This window comes from Dasypus novemcinctus, chromosome 15 (genome assembly GCF_030445035.2).
Source record: "Dasypus novemcinctus isolate mDasNov1 chromosome 15, mDasNov1.1.hap2, whole genome shotgun sequence".
Classification (NCBI taxonomy): domain Eukaryota; kingdom Metazoa; phylum Chordata; class Mammalia; order Cingulata; family Dasypodidae; genus Dasypus; species Dasypus novemcinctus.
This window is the reverse complement of record NC_080687.1, coordinates 17,851,215-17,874,505: the sequence shown is the minus strand read 5'-3', so window position 1 is coordinate 17,874,505 and position 23,291 is coordinate 17,851,215. Positions and strand designations below refer to the sequence as shown.

Sequence of the window (23,291 nt, the reverse complement as noted above, 5' to 3'; positions counted from 1 at the left end):
ATCCATTCATCTGTTCATGGACATTTTGGTTGTTTCCACCATTTGGCTTTTGTGAATATTGCTGCAGTAAATCATGGTGTATGAATATCTATATGTGTTCCTGCTTTCAGTTCTTTTGGGTATATAGCTAGGCATGATTGCCAGGTCATGTGATAGTTCTAAGTTCTTTTCAAGGAACCGCCAAACTATTTTCCACAGCAGCTGCACCATTTTATATTCCCACCAACAAAAAGTATGAGGGCTCCTAGGCCCCTATTTCTCTGCCTCCTTGCCAGCACTTATTGTTTTCTATGTTTTTATTAATAGCCATTCTAGCAGGTGTGCAATGTCCTTATTGCTATTCATTTTGTTTTCCAAAACTCTTCTTATGATTAATATAAAAGTGTTAATTATTAAACAATTAAGATACCAGAACTAAAATCTTGTAAAGTTTAAGCTCAATTTTTACTACTTGTAGAAAGAGACATTACTCAGGGAGCCTCAGGAGAATTCGTTTAGCCTAAGGATTGTAAAATAAATGAGAAAATGTCCTTTCAGCCCCTATGACATATTCAATAAATAAAGTAAAAAATGACCCTCCACTCAGTATTCTGGGAGGAGTGTTAAGATGGACATTAGCCCTCGCATAATTGAGAGCATCGTGTTAAAATAAATTTTGGTTCAGTTTGAGAACCATTTATTGAAATATTGCTGAACTCTCTGTTTACATTGGTGAAGCAAAGCTGAATGGAGTAGTCCTTGGTGACTTGGGGGACGTACAGTTTGGGTGAGTGGGTGGAGGCAGGGGAAGAACACAGGGTTTTAGTGCGCCATGGCATGTTTCCTGACAGGAGAGGCCACGGGAGAGGGCCAAGACCCAGTGGTGCCCTGGAGCGGGCTCACTGGCCCATCAGAGTGGATTGTGCCCCTCCCAAGGGGCATGTCTGCCCGAACCTCAGAACACAGCCTTCCGTGGATATAGGATCTTTGCAGATGCACTTAGTGAAGATGAAGTCTTACCGGATTAGGGTGGGCCCTAAATCCAATGACATGTGTCCTTATGAGAAAAGGAAAAGAGCCAGAGAAGAAGGCCATGTGGCAGAGGCAGAGATCCAAGTGAGGTGCCCACAAAGCCAAGGAGTGGCAGGGACTGCTGGTCACTGCCGTAAGCTGGGAGAGAGGCACATGGAACAGATTCTCCCCCACAGATGTAAGAGGCAGCGTGGCCCAAACAAATCCCAGACTTCAGACTTCTAGTTCCAGAACTGTGAGAGGATAAATTTCTGCTGCTTTAAGCCTTGCAGTTTGCACTGTTTTGTTTTAACAGTCCTAGGAAACTAATGCAGCATTTCTTCCCAACTCTGTGTTCGGTAACATGGATAGCTGGAAATCAGCTGTGGTGGAAGTGTTTACACCACAGAAATTAGTAGATGCTACAAGTTAGGGCTTCCCCTCTAGGGAGCTGGCTGACAGATACATTTCCCAGCACACACATGGCCTATATCCATTTCACCATACTTCTTTAGACCTTTTCCTGAAAAAAAAAAAAGCAGCCTTTAAAAACCTGTTCAGGAACCCCTGGGCCTCCTTGACCCATGAGGAGCTGGCCCATGCGCAGTGCTGATGCGCGCAAGGAGTGCCCTGCCACGCAGGGGTGTCCCCCGCATAGGGGAGCCCCACCTGCAAGGAGTGCACCCCGTAAGGAGAGCCACCCAGTGTGAAAGAAAGTGCAGCCTGCCCAGGAGTGGGGCCACACACACGGAGAGCTGACGCAGCAAGATGACGCAACAAAAAGAAATACAGATTCCCATGCCACTAACGACAGAAGCAGACAAAGAAGAACGCGCAGCAAATAGACACAGAGAACAGACAACTGGGGTGGGGGGGGGGAAGGGGAGAGAAATAAATAAGTAAATCTTTAGGAAAAACAACAACAACAACAAAAAAAACCTGTCCAGGGCAGACAAGTTGATATGGATGTTGCTGCATCCCCCCCATACCCCAAAAGCAGGTTCAAGTCCTAACTCCTGGTCCTGTGAATGTGACCTAGTTTGGAAAAAGGTTCTTTGAAGATGTGATTAGTTAAGGTGAGGCCGAACTGGATTAGGGTGGGTTCTCACCAGTCTGACTGGGTCCTTATAAGGAAAGGGGAATTTGGACACAGAGAAACAGAAACAGAGAGACTGCCATGCCATAGAAGCAGAGAGTGAGTTATGCCACAAGTCAGGCAACACCATGCATGGACAGCCACCCACCCAAAGCCAGAAGACAGGCATGGAGTGGAGTCTCCCTTTAAGAGGGAGCATGGCCCTGCTGACACCGCCATGTTGGATCTCTAGCCTCCAGCAGAGCAAGAGGCAAACTAAGCCTAAATTCATTTCTCCTCATAGCATCCCTGTCCCCTCTTTCTTGTCATGTGCAGCAGGAGTTGGGAGCTTTCCACAGGCGTTGAGACAAATCTTCCTTTCATTACTCTTTAATGAGGTAGAGATGGGACACTGGTGCTGGTTCCCTCAGATACTCTGGACTTTTCCCTTTTTTCTTGTACTCCCAAACCAACCCATCAGCAAGTCCTGTGAGTTCTGCTTTCAGAATACATGCAGAATCCAACCACTCCTCCCCCCTCCACCACTGTCAACCGGACCAAGCCACCATCGTCTCCCGTCTGCGTTTCGGCAGCATCCTCCTCGCTGGTCCTCTTGCTTGGGCCCTTGTCTCCTCACAGTGTTTTTCCACATGTCAGTCAGTTATCCTGCCATTTATCTGCTCAAATCTCTTCATAGGGCTTTCCATCTCACCAGGCAAAAAAGCCCGAAAGCTCCCACAGCCTCCCTGGCCTCCCTGGCCTCGCCCCTCCTCTCTCAGGCCCCCCACTCTGCTGCAGCCCTCCCAGCCTCCCTGCTCTCCCTTGATTGGGCTTTCCTCCTGCTCCAGTTGACCCCCAGGTATTTCTCCTACAGTTTTGGCCTCTGCTCAAACATCACCTTCTCAGGGGGCCTTCCCTGATCACCTACTTAAAATGGCACCCCCCCGCTGACCCCACACTTCTCGCCTGGGCCCCTCCCGCTTCTCCACCCTATCACCAGATTCATGTGTTTGCGCAGAGCAGAGCACCACAGCTGCACTGTGGATTTTACTTACTTGCTTTTCCCGAGTCGCCCCATAAGGATGGGGATTTTCGACATTTCTGTTTACTGCCATGTCCCTAATACCTGAACAGTGAATGGCACATAGAGGAGCAGAGGGAAAGTGAGGAGTTGACAACCTGGAGGCCACCCCAGTGCCCCAGGACTCCCACAGGATGTCAGCCGTGCTCCGCGGGCGAGCTGCACTCATCCCAGAGGACACTGCCCGGGCGGTCTCCTCTGGTGCATGGCATAGGGGCTCACACCCCTGGGAGGGGTCCCACCAACACTTTCATGACTGGTTAACGTTCATTTGGGATTGGCTGGCAGCTGCCTGAGAGCCAGTGGGTGTCTGCACCCGGGGCAGTCAGGAAAGAAGAAAGGGGAGCTGGATGGAGATTAACGCTTACTCTTTTCTCCTACGTTCTCATTCGAGCCTCATGATAACTTGTGACATTGTCAGGGCAGATGTAATTTTGCCTATTTTGTAGGTGAGAGAGATGAGGCTCAGTGAGGCTCAGGGACTCATCTAAGGTCCCAGGACCAGTGGGACAGGACAGCCAAGCCCAGGGCCCCTTGGGGCATACCTCTCTGCTAGAGGAAGGCTTTGCACCAACTCCAGGCTGTGCTTTCAAAACGACCTTGCAAATCGCCTTTGCGCTGTGTGGTATAGGTTGCCATCTCCTCATTAGAGAAAAGGTGGAGAGTATTGGGGAGTAGTCACTGCTCTTTTGGTTTATGTCACATTCTAATTTAAAACAGCACTAGTAAAATATGCTAAAAGAACTATGATCCCAGAGATAGAATGAAATCTCAGAAGCATCACCTTGAGTGACAGGCATGCATCACACACTTTTCTAGGGACTTTTCCGGTCCTCACAGTACCATGCAGGGTAGACAGGAAAGCTGAGGCTCAGTGGTGTTAGCCACTTGCCTTGCTCCCAACTGCTACGTAGAGCCAGGCTTTGAACTGAGATCCCTCTGGCTCCAGAGCCCAGGTTCTTTTTGCTGCATCAAGCTGTCATCTTAGAACAACAGGGTGATTTCCAAATTAGAGTGTTACATCTTTGGCATTCACCACATTTAGTCTGGGTTTTGTTTTGTTTTATTTTCTTGGTTTTGTTTTGTTTTAATGCTCAAGAGACACAAACCAGAGAAGGGTGTTTCCAGTGTGGTTAATAAACAGCTTTTCTCTCAGGGCCTTTGGCAGGCTATAATTATTTCAAAGACAAAATCTCCTGCTTTTCCGGTTTGGTTCCTCTTTTGTCTTCTTATCTCACATTTTATCCTGTCTTCTCTTCATGTTTGCTATAGCAACAGGACACGTTCCTTACAGAGGGATCCTGGTATTACCTGGGAGATCTGGATGCTGATGAGAAGAAAATTAAAAGGCATGCATTTAAAAAATGCAGAGCTTTAGTGGGAAGTATGACCCCCACATTTTTTTAGTGGATGTACTTCCCGTTGGTTTCTTTTCAGCAGTGACTACAGCCTGGGTGTTCTTGTCCAGGACCTGTCTTACAATGTGACTTGTACAATTAGGAGTTTGTTCTAGCTCCTTGGATGGACTTGATGGCTGGGAATATTCTTTTAGGAGCTTTAGGATGGTAGTTGACTATTTTGAAATATATTAATGCCCTTAAAATAATTCTCCAGAATAATATGGTCCATAAGAGAAGTGTTTGCTGGCAGTATCACTGGCAATGATGCAGTCCATCTGACGGCAGTAGAGGAGGACAGGGCAAGCAGTGGGTGGAAGCCAGCTCTGTGCGGTGTCACCGTATCAATGCCGATTTCCGGCAGGAAATAGAAAAGGGAATGTGCTAAACTTCCTTTAGCCATGCTGCTGAAGTTTTAAAAAATTCTTTTTTTTTCTCTGATGTCTTTATTAATACTAACTATACAGACAACTACTTATTTTAAATGACACTCATCCAAAGTGTTAGAGCTGGGTTCATCTATTCATTTCACAATGATTTTATCTACTTATGCCAGGTGCTGTACTTGGCGTTAGACATGCAGCACAGAGCACAGATATCAGTATCACCTGCTGATACTCACCAATGGCAGGTAGGACCGATTTTATGAAAGTAATCATTTTCTTGCAACTATGAAAGGAAATCTGAAGTGCCAATGCCAGAACGGTGTATGGAGAGAGGCATCGTAGCTAGACTGGGTCATCAGTCCACCTTCCATCCTGTACACATCAGAAAATGGAGACATACAGGTGTTAAGCAACTCTCCATCCTGGATAGCCTTGTCTTATTCTGATCTCTCAATTATGAAATGAAACATTACTTTTAACCAGATTATTCCACTTCTTAATTACACAGACTCTAAGGAATTTATTCATTTAATTCTAAGGAATTTATTCATGGTAAATGTAGTTGAATTTGAATACAATGCTTAGGAAGCAATTCGAAGCAAAATTCATGTGTTTCTGTCATGTTCTTTAGAAGAAAGAGCTATAAACTTAGGTGTATATATATAAATATAAATGTAGTTCATACTATTATAGAATGATATCTAAGATATGCTGTTAAGTAAAAAAATGAAAAAAGCAAGGTGGAGAAAAGTACATATAGTTTTCTACCATATATCTAAGAAAGGGTGAGGTATGTGAATATATGTGTGTATGTGCATGTATATATATTTACTTATATTAAAGAGAACAATGGAAGGGTAAACCATAAAAATTAAAAATTTTTACGTATATGGGGATAGGGTAAAAAGGGCATTTCTTTGAATATGCCTTCTATTGTAGATTTGACTGGAATCATATAAATATTTTACTTAATAATAAAACAAAATTTAAAATGTTAAAAAATGGGGAGTGGGTGTAGTTCAGTGGTTGAGCACCTGCTTCCCATGTACAAGGTCCTGGATTCAATCTCCGGTACCTCCTAAACAAAATAATAATAAATCTAAAACATGATTTTAAAAAGATGTTAAAAATAAAAAGAGACAAATGAACCTGAGTTTTCAATTGGTGGCATAACCACACATAAAGAAACCACTCCAGGCACTAGGAAACCACAGTAATTTGGCTTTAAACCATAGTTATTTGACTACAGGATTTACTCCAAGGATAAAGTGAACTTCAAAAGACAAAAACAAATATGGGAACCTCTTATACTTTTTAATGTAACATTTTGTGAGATCCATGTATCTTTAAAATAAAGATAATAAAAAATTTTTAAAAAGTAAAGGCAAAAAACAAGAGAAAATTTAGGTTTTCAATGGTCATGTTGTTTATGTTCCTATTGGTATTGCTATTCTGAGATGTTATGTGTGCAATGAGAGATAAAGCAATAAGTAATTGTTTTGGTCATTGAGAACCTAGGATTTTTGTATAGAGACAGAATATGTGGATGCAAGATTGATTAGGATGAGAACTCCGAGGTCCTGAATGTGAATGGCAAGTACCAATATGAACTCATGTTTGTTTTATCTTAAAAAACAAACAAACAACAAACTTAGTTCAGTCCCATTGATAAAGTCTAAACATAATGGTCAGCTCAGTAGTGATAAGTTCTCTCAGTGCCTGGATAGTGACCTTTAAATAGCATTTCCCCACAAAAGGGAACAAGGTTTCCCAGAGAAATGGCTGATTTCAGGTCAGATACAGGAGATGTGGAAGATGGCCTGGAAAATCTTGTCATATCAGAAAGCAAGGAGGCAATAAAGACAACTGGGCTTTATCAAAAGGACTGAGAAAACAATTTATGACACTCCCACTGGCCAATGGCCACACAGTGTAAGCATCGATAAGGACAATAACTGCAATAGATTGAAACATTCCAAATATGTTTAAATCCGTGAATTCATAATGATTTTTTAAAAAGTAATTGATTACTTTTTTTTTAAATTAGGGAAACCAAGGAGAAGGGTATGTGGGAACTCTGTATTGTATTGTATTTATCTGTCTGTTTATTTATTTATTTTTATTTCTCCCCCCGTTGTCTACTCTCTGGGTCCATTTGCCGTGTGTTCTTCTGTGACCACTTCTATCCTTATCAGCGGCACCAGGAATCTGTGTTTCTTTTTGTTGTGTCATCTTGTTGTGTCAGCTCTCCATGTGTGCGGCACCATTCTTGGGCAGGTTGTGCTTTCTTTCGCACTGGGTGGCTCTACCTACAGGGTGCACTTCTTGCGCATGGGGCTCCCCTATGCGGGGGACACCCCTGCATGGCACAGCACTCCTTGTGTGCATCAGCACTGCGCATGGGCCAGCTCCACACGGGTCAAGGAGGCCCGGGGTTTGAACTGCAGACCTCCCATGTGGTAGGCAGACGCCCTATCCATTGGGTCAGGTCCGCTTCCCTCATTGATTACTTTTGAAGACTAGGGAACCAATTCATGACTTTGAAAACGATGAATAAAGGGAAAGAGTGGAGCATTTAACCTGCCCTTCCTATATAAAGAGAAAATCAGACATTATACACACAATAGAAGAGCCAACACCATCTATGAATAACCTTGACAAAAAGTTTGAACCAGAATTTGATCAAATTTCTAGATCTCATACCAGTTTATAGGAAATACAGGTGACAGAGGATCATGTTTAATGACATTAAAAACTGACATTAAAAGCCATCTACAAGCTACAAACTATAGGAGACTCTGAAGACTAAAGGAAAAAAGTTGGGGAGAATCTAGAGATTAAAAGACAGTTAAGGGAAGCAGACTTGGCCCAGTGGTTAGGGCATCCATCTTCCACATGGGAGGTCCGTGGTTCAAATCCCAGGCCTCCTTGACCCATGTGGAGCTGGCCCATGCGCAGTGCTGATGCACACAAGGAGTGCCATGCCACGCAGGGGTGTCCCCACGCAGGGGAACCCCATGCACAAGGAATGCGCCCCGTAAGGAGAGCTGCGCAGCGCAAAAGAAAGTTCAGCCTGCCCAGGAATGGCGCTGCACACACGGAGAGCTGACACAAGATGACGCAACAAAAGGAAACACAGAATCCTGTGCCGCTGACAACAACAGAAGAGGACAAAGAACATGCAGCAAATAGACACAGAGAACAGACAACTGGGGTGGGGGGGAGAAGGGGAAATCAATCAATCATCAATCAATCAATCAATCTTTAAAAAAAAAAGATAGTTAAGAAACAGTAGCAAATCACATTAGCAAAGTATGGACTTTGATTCCTAGTCAAATAAAATGTTAAAAATTATAGTACAACCAGAGAAATGTAAACATTCACTAGATATTTAGTGATATTGAGGAAATATTAACATGTTTACATATATTGTGCTTTTAATTTAAAAAGGGGATTCCATGTCTTTACAAATATGTGCAAGAATAGCATAAAGCATGGAAGTAAATGCAATTTTATTGTTTCAATATTCTTACATTTAAAACAAATTGGGCAGGAAAGGAAGAACAGAGGAACAAAACCAGAGGAACAAAACTGGAAAACACATATGAAAAAGTGGTACTCTTATAACCAACTATGTAAAAATTACATTCACATAAATGGCAGAGATTTTCAATCTGTAAAAAAACAAGATCCAAATAAATGTCTGGAAAACATATCTGTACAAAGATAGATCAAGACTGACAGAAAAGGGTAGGAAAAAGATATGTCATGAAAATAGTAAGCACGAATTATCTGATGTAGCTATTTTAATATAAGACAAAGTAAACTTTAAGGAAAAGGAATGTTAACAGAGATGGAGTAATATTTCATAAGGAGGATATAACAATCCTAAATACACACATATCCCAAAATAGAGCTTGAGAAACATGAAACAAAACTAGATGGAATTGAAGAGGGATATAGATAAGTACACAATCAGAGCTGAAGATTTCAAATGGCTCTCAGCAAATGATAGAATAATGAGGCAAAAAATCTAAAAGGACATCGAAGATACCAACCATGTCATCAACCACCAGAATTGACATTTATAAAGAGCACTACCACCAGCAGAAGAACGCATTGTCTTTTCAAGTGCACTTGGAACATTCACCAAGATAAATTGTATGCTTTGCAATAACATAAGTCTCAATACATTTCAAAAGATTAGAATCTTATTTATGTCCTCTCATCACAATGGAATTTTAAATTATAAGTCAATTATAATAAGATAGCTAGAAAACCCCAAATATTTGGAAATTAAACTATGCATTTCTAAATAACCCCTGAGTCAAAGAAAAGATCACAAGAGAGATTATTAAATATCTCAAACCAAGTAAGAATGAAAATATGACATTTGAAAATTTATACGAAACAGCTAAACAACACTTAGAGGGAAAACTAGAGCTTTAATATTTAAATTATAAAGAAGAAATGATTAAAATAAATGATCTAAATTTCTACCTTAAGAAGTTGGAAAAGAAGAGCAAATTAAATCCAAAGTAAGTAAAAGAGAGGAAATAATAAAGAAAAATAAATGAACTATAGCACAATAAGCTATAGAGAATTGATAAAACTTTAGCAAGACTGATCAAGATAAAAAGAAAGAGAGTGCAAATTATCAACAACAGGAATGAAAGGGGAGATATCATTATAGAGTACAGATATTTAAAAGACAGTGGGCAACTTTGTGCTGAAAGAATTGGCAATTTAGATGAATGCATAAATAACTTAAAAAACACAACCTTCAAAAATCGTAAGAAAGAGAAATGAAAATCTGAGTAATCCTAGACCTATTAAAGAAACTGAATTTGTAAGAATGAATTATAACATAAATTTAAGGGAGAAATATTACCAGTCTTATACAAACTCTTCAAGAAAATAAAGGAGATGGAACAATCCAAAATTGTTTTATAGGACCAGCATCATCCTGATATCAAAATCAGATATTAGGATTACAAAATCAGATTACAACAAAAGAAAAATACAGACTACTATTCCTCATAGCCATAGCTGCAAAAATTCTTAACAAATGACAAATTGAACCCAACAATATATAAAAATGGATAATATGTTATGTCCAAGTGGGGTTTACCCTAGGAATGTAAGGTTGGCTTAACTTCCAAAAGTCAATCAATGTGATTTACCTCATTAACAAAAGAAAAAAGAAAAAAGAAAAATATAGATCATCTCAACAAAGATAGAAAATGAATTTGACAAAATTCAAATCCAGTAATATTAGTACTAAACAACTCTCAGCAAACTGGGGCAGAAAGGAACTTCCTTGATCTGATACAAGGCCTCTACAAAAAAATGTTCAGCTCTTATTTTATTTTCATACAACAACATGAAGGAATTGTAAAGCATTATGTTAGTGAAAGAAACCAAACACAAAAGACTATGTACTTTGTGAGTCCTTTTATGTGAAATTCTAGAGCAAAACTAATCAATGGTGGAAAAAAAAAATCAGAACAGTAGCTGTCTCTAGATAGGAGTGACTGACGGAGAAGGGGCAGAAGAGAGCTTCTTGGGTGATGGAAATTTTCTCTATCTTGTTTATGGCTGTTGTTAAATATAAATACACATTTATTAAAATAAATAGAACTCAAGATATTCTAAGGATGTAAATGTCAATTGAAAGAAAGCTAGGGAATAATCTAGGGACTGGATAACATAGTGAATCCAGAGGTCTATGAGAATTGTGGTTAATAGTACAAATACAAGAATGTCCTTTTATGAACTAGAACAAATGTACACCACTCTTGCAAGGTGGTAAGAATGTGTAGAAGCATGGAAAAAATACAACTAATATAATCTATAAACTATAGTTAACAGTGATACTGTAATAATCCTGTATCAATGCCAAAGATATACTGTGTTAATAATAGGGGGGTGTGGAAAAAATATACCAAATGTACTCTATGGACCATGGTTGGAGGTAATAGCCTGATGATAGTATCTCAAAATCTTTAACAAATGTTCCACAACAATGTAGTGTGTTGGTGGAGTATGGGAATTCCACACATGTGCAAGATTGTTTTATAAGTTCAGAACCTCTCTAATAAAAATAGATTTAAAAATTGAACAGAACAATATACTTAAGATCTGTACATTTCACTATATGTAAATTTTTTACCTCAAAACCATGTTTTTGAAGATGGTGCAGTAGCTCAGACATAAGATTTTTGGCACACAAGAACATACACAAGTAAATTCAATCTTTAAAAAAATTTTTTTTTTAATTTTTAAAGAAGCTTTTCATTTCATAAATGTTACATTGAGGGCGGCAGTCTTGGCCCAGTGTTTAGGGCGTCCGTGTACCGCATGGGAGGTCCATGGTTCAAACCCCGGGCCTCCTTGACCTGTGTGGAGCTGGCCCATGCGCAGTGCTGATGCGTGCAAGGAGTGCTGTGCCACGGGGAGCCCCACGCACAAGGAGTGCGCCCCGTAAGGAGAGCCGCCCAGCTCGAAAGAAAGTGCAGCCTGCCCAAGAATGGTGCCACACACACGGAGAACTGACACAACAAGATGATGCAACAAAAAGAAACACAGATTCCCATGCCGCTGACAACAACAGAAGCAGACAAAGAAGACTCAGCAAATAGACACAGAGAACAGACAACCGGGGTGTGGGGGAGAAGGGGAGAGAAATAAATTAATTAATTAAATTTTAAAAAATGTTGCATTGAAAATATAGGGGGATTCCATGTACCCCAAACTCTCCCCTTACCACACTTTTCCTCTTTAACAACATCTGTCATTAGTGTGGTATATTTGTGACAATTGATGCACACATATTGAAGCATTGCTACTAACCATGGTCAATAGTTTACATCATAGTTTACAATTTGCCTGCACAATTTTATAGGTTTTGACAGTAAATTCAATCTTGATGTTAATGTTTCTTAATAAACAATTTAAAGCCCAGGGAATTGTAGGGTCAAAATAATCTATATATAGAAATGTAATCAACAAATGACTAAATCTTAGCTGTAAGCAATAAAACTTGCAAAATTTTACCTAAATAATCTGAACAAAGTGAAATCCCAAGTTTGAAGGATAGTGCTTCTTGAATCTTCAGAAACACCTAAAAGTCCACACCCTTGCTTTAACAGCTTGGAATCTAGAGAGAGAGAAACAAGATCATATAAAATCTACCAAATGTCGCACTTACGCACATTTTAGCAGGATCCCAGAGACAGCCAAAGTAGATACAACCCCAGGTACTGGGGTTACCTGAGGGCTACAGAGATACACAAGGTTCTATGGTCACAGCAGATAGCTCTGGAGTTCAATGCCCCTGTCAGTGGGCCCTACTTTAGAATTTGTGTTCCTGAGTATGATGGAGTTGGACTCAGATGTGACCTTTCTACACATGCCTCTTCTGACACTTTTACTGAACCTGTAGTTGGCACTGGAGTTAGTGTATACTCAGGAGACTTGAATCTCTGGACTGGGCATGTGCCAGCTGGGCCCTGAGCTTCTGCAGAGTTGCAACTCCTACTCTCCAGGTCAACCACCACACTATGGAACCAAGAGTGTCTACAGCTGCAAGCAGGAGAATTACATCCATCAACCATGTGGGATCCAAGCCCCCTCTTGATTTAGAGGTGGAGTGGACATCACCATCCCAGGGTCCACAGGATGGAGGAATAAAATATGGATTAGAGTGGACTTAACTGGTATTCTACTATAGAATTATTGTGACCCTAGCAATGGAAGAAATGGTATCATTGATGTGGAGACAGCAGCCACAGAAGTTGCTGAGGTCAGGGAGAGAGAAGAAGAGGTGTGATGTGGGGGTGTTTTCAGGAGTTGGAGTTGTCCTGAATGATATCGCAGGGACAGATGCAGGACATTATATATCCTGCCATAACCCACTGAGTGGACTGGGGGAGAGTGTAACCTACAATATAAACTATAATCCATGCAGTGTAGCAGTGCTCCAAAATGTATTCACCAAATGCAGTGAATGGGCCACAACGGTGAAGGAGGTTGTTGATGTGGGAGGAGTGGGGGTGGGGTGGCGTGTGGGGTATATGGGAACCTCTTATATTTTTTAAAGTAACATTTTTTGTGATCTATGTATCTTTTAAAAAATAAATAAATAAATAAATAAATAAATAGTGATTAGTCACTGAAATTGAAAAACAGGAGAGAAATTTATTTTCTCTACAAATAAAGGCAATCATTTTAATTAAAAAAAAAAATCTACCAAATGCCCTTTTTCACTGTTGGAGACATAGAGGGTGTGACAGTTTTAAGTTCTTTTCTGAATTCCAAAATTAAAAGATGATATTTCTGAACTAATCTACTCCTGTGGGTGTGAGACCCTTTTGATTGGACAGCATCAGAGAGGTGTGATTCAGATTGTCTCTGCCTTCTTGCTGGGTCTTATATAAACAAAAACACAGAGAGGCACACAAGAAAAGGGAGCTTTGCCATTTTTGATCCTGTCTTGTGAGAGAGGTGTAGAGGATCACCAGCAGATGAAAGCTTCATTAATCAGCAAGCCCCTAGGAGGATGGGCCCACGGAGCAGCTCAAGGCTAAAGAGACAGCCAGCTGCCTGATGGCCACAGCTGAACTCAGGAAGCTCACAGAGCAGCCAAAATTGAGAGTGGAGGCCTGAAAAGAGATGTCTGATGCTTGGTTGCCCAGAGCTAAGTTCTGGGAAATAGTGAACTGGTGGGGAAGACAGGGACCTTGGCAGAGATGGGCCACTATCTTGCTTCACCACGTGGCAGGACCCCAGGATCAGCAGCAGCTGACTTTGGTGAGAAAGCATCTCTGCTGATGCCTTGATTTGGACATTTCACAGCCTCGGAATTATAAGCTTTTAACCTAAATAAAATTCCCTTTATAAAAGCCAACCTATTTATGATTCTTTGCATCAGCAGCCCTCTGGCAAACTAAGACAGGTAATGGAAAGCCATATGTCCGGGTTAAAATAGATGCCACTCTTCATATTTCTCCCAGGACTTTTCAACAGTCCTCTAACTAGCTTATTCAAAACAAGACTTCTTTTCTTTTTTCTTTTCCTTTTTTAAAGATTTATTTATTTATTTATTTCTCTCCCCTCCCTCCCCCCACCCCGGTTGTCTGTTCTCTGTGTCTATTTGCTGCTGCTTCTTTGTCCGCTTCCGTTGTTGTCAGCGGCATGGGAATCTGTGTTTCTTTTTTGTTGTTGTTGTGTCATCTTGCTGTGTCAGCTCTCCGTGTGTGCGGCGCCATTCCTGGGCAGGCTGCACTTTCTTTCGCACTGGGCGGCTCTCCTTATGGGATGCACTCCTTGCGCGTGGGGCTTCCCTACGCGGGGACACCCCTGCGTGGCAGGGCACTCCTTGCACGCATCAGCGCTGCGCGTGGGCCAGCTGCACACGGGTCAAGGAGGCCCGGGGTTTGAACTGCGGACCTCCCATGTGGTAGACAGATGCCCTAACTGCTGGGCCAAGTCTGCTTCCTTTCTTTCCTTTTTTAATTTAAAACTTAGATCCCTCTGGCCAGCCTGATTGCCACTTTTCAAGGATGCCACCAAATCATTTCTGTGGCTCCCTCTATAGAGTAAAGCATGGCTGGCAATTTCAGTGCTCTGGCATCCTCCCTTAGTAATCGAATCAGGACTTCACTGGTTTTCATATCAAAATCTATAATAATGGTATGTGGAAGCATCCTTTCTTTGGGTTCCTTCTTTCTTCCCCTCCTCCCTTTTTTTTTTTGGTTATAATTTATCAACCATTAGCACAATGAAATTCTGAGTCCCTCTTACTCCCCAAAGACCTATTTTTTTTTTTCTTCAGAAAAACAACAAAGATTTATTCTCTCATAGTTCTCAAGGCCAGTAATCCCAAATCAGTATCACTGAGCTGAAACTGAGGTGTTAACAGGCTGTGTTTCCTCCAGAGGATTTCCTCGCCTCCTGCAGCCTCTGCTGGCTGCCAAGTCCCTTGCCTCTGGCCACATCACTCCACCCCTGCCTCTGTGATCACGTCACTTCCTCCTCTTCTATGTGTGTAACTCTCTCTCTGCCTCCCTCTTATAAGGATACATGTGATGGCATTTAGGACCCACCTAGAGAATCCAGGATAATCTCACCTTAAGATCCTTAACTCGGTCCCATCTGCAAAGACTGGCTCATATTAGGTCAGCTTTACATGTTCCAGGGATTAGGACCCCAAAGGGCTAGTTTTAATACTATCCCTTCTTTTGCTGCTACTGATCTGCAAAAAAAAAACTTTTGCAAAATAAGGTAGAAGAGATTTTTCTAGTCTCTGTATTAATGAATGCCTTTTAATAATGAATGCTGGAGTCACAATTTTTAAAAGTATTTATTGAGCACCTATCTGCATAGCAATGTATAAGAATTCCCAGGATGTACCAAAGAAGTAATAGGTATGGTGCCTGATGCAAGGAGTTTGGGGAGACAAAACAAACAACTGAGGTTAAAAATAATTAAGAAACCACAACGAGATACTACTTCACTCACACCAGGATGGCTATTATTTTAAAAATGGGAAATAACAAGTGTTGGTGAGGATGTAGAGAAATTGGAACTCTTATGCATTGTAGTTAGGAATGCAAAATGGCACCACTTGTGTGGAAACAATTTTGTAGTCCATCAAAAAGTTAAAAATAGAATTATCTTATGACCTGGTAGTTACCTTTGTAGGTATATACCCAAAAGAATTGAGAGCAGAGACCGGAACAGGTATTTGTAAACCAATGTTCATAGCAGCACTATTCACAAAAGCCAAGAGGTAGAAACAACCCAAGTCCTCTTCAACAGGGGAATAAACAAAATATGGTATATATATATGTTCAGTGGAATACTATACAGCAAAAATGTAATGAAGTTCTGATATATGGTACAATGTGGATGAATCTGAAATCATTATGTTGTATCAAATAAGCCAGAAACCAAGGACAAATATCGTATGACTCCACTTACATGAAATATCTAGAATAAGTAGATCCATAGAGACAGAAAGTAGATGAGAGGTTACCAGGTGCTGCTGGAGGGGGAAAGGGGCATTAATGCTTAATGGGTGCAGTTTCTGTTTTGAGTGAGGGAAAAGTCTTGATAGTGGGTGGTGGAGATAGTTGTACAACATTGGGAACATAATTCATGCCATTGGACTTTTAAAATTTTTTAAAAAATTTTTAAAAAATGGTTAAAGAAGGAAATTTTGTTATATATTAAAAATAATAATTAAATTCCAGATAAGGTGATAGTCATTTTATGTACAGTATGAATTTACTGAATAAATAGCTCCACATGGGCCCAAGGTATTAAACCAGGTGTGGTAGCCATGACAGTGCACCTTGCAGATCTCTAACTTCAGTAAGCATAACGGACGAGGGCCCCAGCTGCTGTGCTCTGAGATCCATAGAGGTGTCTGTACCAGGGCCAAGGCTGCTCATGGACCACTCTAAGTTGATGACTGAGCATGGCAGGGAGGTTAAGACAGGCATTCCTTGGAGATATGGGACTATGTGATGGTCAGCTTTGGCTTGAGTTCTCCTGGCCAGTCTTGCAGAACTTACCTTAGACTGAGCAGCTGGCTAGGACACTTCCACCAACCCTCCTTCCCTCTTTCCTCCTCTGGAAATCAAACCTACTTCACAATCTGCATTGCTCTCAGCCTCCTCTGACTTTCTCCTCGTTTTCTCTCAGAGACACCTCTAATAAAATCCTTGCTTGTTTAAGTTCATCTCAGGGTCTGCTTCTCACGGGACCTAGACAAACACACGAGACATTAGCCAATGAGTGGGACTTAGACCTAACTTTGAAAAATGGGTAGAGGAAAGAGAGGGAAGGGCATTTAAGGCAGGGGAGAACTTGATCAAAGCATGGTGGTGGGTTCTGGACATGGTGTTTATGATGGGGAGAGGAGACCAAATTGGAGAGGGTACCCATTGGGAAACTTTGGGAAATGAGAACAAGGGTGGGCCAGGCTATGAATGGCTTCAACAATCTAGTGTTCAGACTGGCCTTGTGGTAAGTTGTGGGAAAGTACTTGGGGATCTTGGGGAAGACAGGGAGGTGGTGCTGTGAAATAATACTTTAGGAAAGATAAGAAAGCTGGAAAGTGGCCTGTAGGGCGAATTAAAGTAGAGAGAAATGGGAATCAGGGTAGGCAGCTGGAGGTGACAGAAAACACATAGTCGAGGCTGCTGGCAGGGAGAATGAAGAGAAGGGAGGGAGGTTCTAGAGGAAGCACCAACAGGACTAGTGGCCAGGTGGGAAGAAAGGTGAAGGATCCCAGATACAGGATGAAGACAAGGCGGAGATGGTTTCAAGGGCTCCGGCCTGGACAAGTGGAAGGATTATAGTTCTGTTGACTGTGATAAGGAAATTGAAATGGAAGAGGGACCTAATTTTGTGGGGAAAGAGAGAATAATGAGTTCTGTTTCATATATTTAGTATTTGATATAACAGGAATATGTAGAAGCAGAATTGTCTATAGATGTTAGGAAATCCAGGATGAGCGCTAGCTTGGGGAAGTAGTTTTTGGAATCAAAATTAAGATGAAACTATAAGGACTGGGCTGGAAAAGAGTAGCATTGCAGGAGACAAAATAGAAGGACGGGGTTAGGGGGGTGGGGTGTGTATATGAAGCTTGGAAAGTCTTCCTTCCCCACGCCTCCCCACACTTGTCCGCTCTTATGCAGCAGAATGTGGAAGATCTGGGCAGAGAGGCTCATACTTCATACTTCCCTCCTTGGATCAGTGACCATGATCCCATTTTGGACCCCATCATCAGAGAGGGACCTGTCCTTCCTGCTCTTCATGGAGCAGCCACCAATCACAGACCCTCTCTTCCCGTCTGGCCCCTCTGGTTCTGAATTGCTCCTCCTTAGGGGGCTAGAGCTGACCTCCTGACCCGATGCCAAGGTCTACCCCCAGCTTGTCACCATGTCCTGGCCTCTCCTACTTCCCAGTCCTCAACCATCAGGCCTTGGTCTTTACTGTGTACCCCTCTGGTAGTGCCCCATTTTAAAATTTTTTCAGTATTAGCTGTTAATATTCATTAAAGGATCTGGTTTGGTGAAGCCTATGATTGGAAAAATGCAGGTATTGCAAGAGGGTGTGTGTGAGTGACTCAGTGGGGTACTGCCTTCTGAATCAAGTCTGAACCCAGAATTCATGAGATGTGCAAAACTGAACTTGTTGAAGGACTTCAGCCATTTTCTGGCAACCCTGATGTGCTTTTCATTTTCCAGGTAAATTACATATGCTTCTTTTCTTTTCTTTTCTTTTCTTTTTTTTAAGATTTCTTCCTCTCTCTCTTCCTCTCTCTCTCTCCCTCCCTCCCTGTCTTTTTTTCCTTCTGCCCCTCCCTCCTGTTGTCTGCTTTCTGTGTCCATTCACTGTGTATTCTTCTGCGTCTGCTTGTATTCTCAGTATGCGGCTCCAGGAACTGATCCCAGGACCTTTTGGAGTGGGAGAGATGCAATCACTCTCCTGCGCCACCTCAGCTGCCTGTTCTGCTTCATCTCTTATTGTTTCTCCTCTGTGTCTCTTGTTGTATCATCTTGCTGCACCTGCTCTCCACGTAGGCTGGCACTTCTGCGGGGGCGGCACTCCTGAGTGGGGTGGCACTCCTGTGTGGGGCGGCATTCCCACATAGGGTGGCACTCCTCTGTGGGCCAGAACTCCGTGTGGGCCAGCTCACCGCGTGGGCCAGCTTGTCTTCACCAGGAGGCCCTGGGCATTTAATCCTCGACCTTCCATATGGTAGACGGGAGCCCAATTGCTTGAGCCACATCCATTTTCCCCATATGCTTCTCATGATCATATATGACACCATTAAGGGGATGTTTCACATTCAATTGTTCATTTTGTCAGATGCAACTTAAATAATTTGGATATCCTAGGAAGTAGTTCAGAAACATTTATTTAACATGTCTTACATTCCGATCATAATACTAGGAGCTATGGGATGATACAAATCCTTAAGGGGTTTAACTTAGGAGATAGAAGGGACAGATAAATATATATCCATACATCAGAGCACTCAGGCTATCTGACAAATGCTTTTAATCAGTGGTTCTTTGGTGTCATCCTATGGTTATAACTGTTATCTGTCAAAAAAGACCTTCCTTCTTATTGATTCTCCATAGGAAAAAAATCAGTGCCCAAGGGACAAAACTGGAGAACTAAATACTTTGTGTTAGACTTCTGGGTATTTCTGTCAACATTCAGCTAGTTTTCTCTACCTTCATAATTTTTCTGAGAGTTTTTTTTATTTCTTTGTACACTTCTTAGCATCTGACCCATTCTGTACCCCTTGGGATCAGGAGCAATCCTTCAAGGAATTAGGATGAATGCAATCTGTCCATCTTGGTGTTGGAATTGCTGAGTGCCAGGCTGGGATAGATCACGTGCAATGGCAGAGTGGAGCTCAGAAGGGGTACCCAGGGTAACGAGGAAGAACAGGCTGTGCATGGGGCCTTTGGGATCCTGTTCCTTGTTCTGGTATGAGCTCACAGATAAACTCCTGAGTCAGTACACGCAGCCTCTAACTACAGTAGACCACCACCATCCAAGCTAATGAACTAAGCTTCAGCCACCAAGAGCCCCGGTATATGCCTGGAAGTGAGTGGAACAGTAAGTAAGACGAAGAGAAACAGCTGTACAAAGCTCATCCATTTTAATTCAGAGGAAAAGATCGACCCACCTCCAAGCCCTCAGCTTTGGACCTACTGATTTAGAATTTTGTGTAAAAATAAGAATACTAAAGGGAAATGGAAAAATGTGTTAGATAACTAGGGAAGTATTTACTACCTCAGGCCCCCAGATTAGAAATTTAAGTAAAAATTCCTATTCATCCCAGGTCCCTGGAACAATTAATTATCTTCCCCTTGGTTATCTTCCTGTTAATTAACTGTTTTTCCTCATGCATTTTAATGTCTTAAGTTATTCCAAGTGCTTTCTACAAGTAGGTTAGGTAAATTTTTAAGTAACTGTATAAGAAAAAGTATCATTTCTTGACTCTGGTAGCTTTAAGTTCTTCATTCCTAAATTGAATAGGAATACATAGAAGGCTCACTTCCCCTTATACTGCTTTTCAGTTGTAAAATTTTAAGTTTCCCTCTCATTAATTGAAGCATAATAAGTTATCAAACAAATATTTTTTTAAAAATTAAAAAAAATACAAGCAGCCTTATTTACATGGTGTACATAATAATGTGGAGTTAGTTTAGTTCTGTAAAATTAAAACAAGATTGATACTCTTAGATGATAGGGACCTCAATAAAAAATGTCTGCTTTTGGCTGGTGACCAAAGACATTCTAACTTTTTCTGATATCCGGGATAGAGACCAGTCTGCTTTGCCATCCCTGGGCATAACCTCTTAGCCCTGTTCAGTGAAGACAATATGTTGAATGAATCTCTCACGCTGCAGTCACTACAAGGGAATCCTTGACTGCACAGAATCCATAGAACTCAAAAAGATAGGAGGAATAAACATAAAAGGTTAGCACCTGAGTTTATCAAAGCAGACAAAATCATTTCTCCAGTGGTATGGTTGCTGCAGGCATCACTTGTACACAAAGTTTCCTCTGATTCTAAAATATCGGAAGTTGCAATGTTTTCTTGTCGGAAGAATGAGATGCAGAAACTCAGTTGCCTGGGCCATTGTTATATGAAGTGCCATCAATACTCAGTGCTGTGGCAATGATGATCTGTGCTCAAAGGACGTGGGGAGGATAATCACAACCACTTCCTTTCTAGAGCACCACGTACATTTCAAAGCACTTTCATGTTTACTGTTGTGAAGTGAGTGGATTTATTGCACAGACTCAGAGGAATTTTATATGTAAATTTCTAATCTGATTTCCTGCTTTTGGAGTAGTTCCTTTAATAGAGAAGAAACTGGCAAAATAGGCTGTGCAAAATCTTTGTATCCTGCTCTAGGCAAACCGAGGAAGCTCCACGGAACATGTGTGAGGGGACACGCCTTGCCATCCCCAGCCTATCAGGAATCTAGCAAGGCCCCGAGTGGGACTGCTGAATGAGGGCCAGACAGGGGACCCTCCATCCCTTGCCTTGGCCAGGGCAGGCCTGGTGATTCTCACAGCCCAGCAGCAGGCCATGAAATGCAGATTGGTGGGTCACAGCCAGAATTTTCTAATAATCAAACGGAGTAGAGTTAAAATATCAGAGTGCGTGGCATGTTGCAAGATAAATATTGTAAAACTTTTTGTTTCAAATATTATTGTGTGTGTCATAATATAAAATACATATTTTTTACTATGAGTCATGGTCGAAAGGGTTGAAGAGCAATGCAGGAGAAGGTAATGCTAATATGCTATAATAGGCTGGAGGACTGGCAGGCTTAGACTTTCAGGCTGTGCCTCTCTTAGGATACCGGTTTAGTGACTTTTTGCAGGCTCCTTCCCTCTCCAGCTTCCACGGTCACTACCCAGACCTGTCCTCAGAAATCCTGAGTGGAGGAGGTCGAGGGTTTGAACACTCCCTGGAGTTAACTAAGCACATTAAGTAAGAGGAATGAAGCGGAGCGTTGAAGCGGTGGGCGGCTGCGGGGCTCGCCCGGGCGCTCCAGGAGCTTAGAAAATCTCACCTGTCAGAGCGCAGTCGTCCTGCCATGCAGGTGAGCTAGGGCGTAGCACGACAGGAACAACGTCCCCTCGTCTTCCGCCGCTCTGTCCTGCCCCCACCGCGGTGGCTGACTGCAGGACGGAGTCGATTTTGATTTTAGCCAAGATGGGAGGATTCTGTTCTCAGTGGCTTGGAAGCTTCCTTAAGGCTAATTACTTTAATAAGCAGGAGCCGGGCAAGACGAGACGAGGCGCTCCCAAACCCAAATTTCACGTTTCTCTCTGGGCCGGTCCTAGAGCTCCAGCAAGCGCGTTGTTCACGGTGGCTGTTATCCCTCGTAATGACACGCAGATGGTGGCCTGCTGTCTCCGGCACGCCTGGAAACGCCTGAGCAACACTTGAGAATGTACAGCAACCCTGGCCCGTGGAAGAAATACATAGGTTTCGCAATATTATCAGTCTGAAGGAAGTTTGTTGAAGTTTTCCACAGTGTTGGTTAAAATAAGTAAAGTTTACAGACTTTTCTTATCAAAGGTCAGAAGTTATCGGAAAATTTTTTCTCTTCTGAACTCTCCTGCTAAGAATCTATCTCTTTAGGCAATATCACCTGAGGAGCTTCACTTTAGTGGGGGCATAAAAAAAAGAGGAAGTAAGGAAACAAGAAAAATACCAGATTTAATGCAAGGATTAAACCTGAAAACCAGAGGCACCAGCAAGGTGGAAAGAGTCTAGTAGAAGAAAACACTACAGGAGAAAGACAGGGTTAGAAACGCTTTTTCTTCTGTTAAATTGTCACCTACCATATATGAAGTCAGGATTCAGTACCCAGGGCCTCCTTGACCCGTGTGGAGCTGGCCCATGCGCAGTGCTGATGCGCGCAAGGAGTGCCCCCCCCAGGCAGGGGTGCCCCCTACATGGGGGTGCCCCACACGAAAGGATTGTGCCCCTCAAGGAGAGCCACCCCACGCAAAAAAAGTGCAGCCCACCCAGGAGTGGCACCACACACACGGAGAGCTGATGCAGCAAGACGATGCAACAAAAAGAGACACAGATTCCTGGTGCTGCTTGACAAGAATGCAAGCGGACACAGAAGAACACACAGCAAATGGACACAGAGAGCAGACAAGGGGGGTGGGGGAAAGGGGAGAGAAATAAATTAGAAAAAATATATATATACAAAAAATAAAAACACATTTTATTGTAGTAATTAAAAAATTTCCAGTTTAACCACTTTCAAATATACAATCCAGTGATACTAATTACATTCAAAATATTGTGCTACCATCACCACCATCTATTACCCAACTTTTTCATCACCTCAAACAGCTACTCTACACACATCAAACAATAACTCCCCCGTCTCCTCCTCCCATCCCTGCCCTGCCCCATGTAACCTGTAATCTACTATCTGTCTTTATGAAATTTGCTTATGCTAGTTGTTTCATACAAGTGAGGCCATACAATATTTGCCTTTTTGTGTCTGGCTTTTTTCACCAAGCCTCCATCCGTGCTGTGGCATGCATCAGAACTCCACTCCTTTTTATGCCTCAGTAATTGTGTGGATAGACCACATTTTGTTCTTCCAGTCCTCAGTGATGGAGACTTGGTTGTTTTTGCCTTTTGGCATTTGTGAATAATGCTGCTATGAACATGTCTACAAACAGCTGAATCCCTGCTTTCAATTCTTCAATTAGCATGTTAAAGCCTCAAAAACTTTCTCTCTTATCAAGCAGTCTCCATAAATCTATCTCAGTAACCCCAA

The 23,291-nt window shown here is 42.1% G+C and overlaps 1 long non-coding RNA gene across 1 annotated transcript; it reads right to left on the bottom strand.

Annotated features, from left to right (window-relative positions):
- Positions 1 to 4,198: 4,198 nt before the first annotated feature.
- On the bottom strand, positions 4,199 to 21,862 carry LOC111766329 (uncharacterized). Its single transcript, XR_009180589.2, has 6 exons — positions 21,552 to 21,862; positions 16,509 to 16,700; positions 15,060 to 15,184; positions 11,986 to 12,088; positions 5,166 to 5,301; positions 4,199 to 4,473 (listed from the first exon to the last, which is right to left on the bottom strand). It is a non-coding gene; the product is annotated as an uncharacterized lncRNA (long non-coding RNA).
- Between the last annotated feature and the right edge of the window lie 1,429 nt (positions 21,863 to 23,291).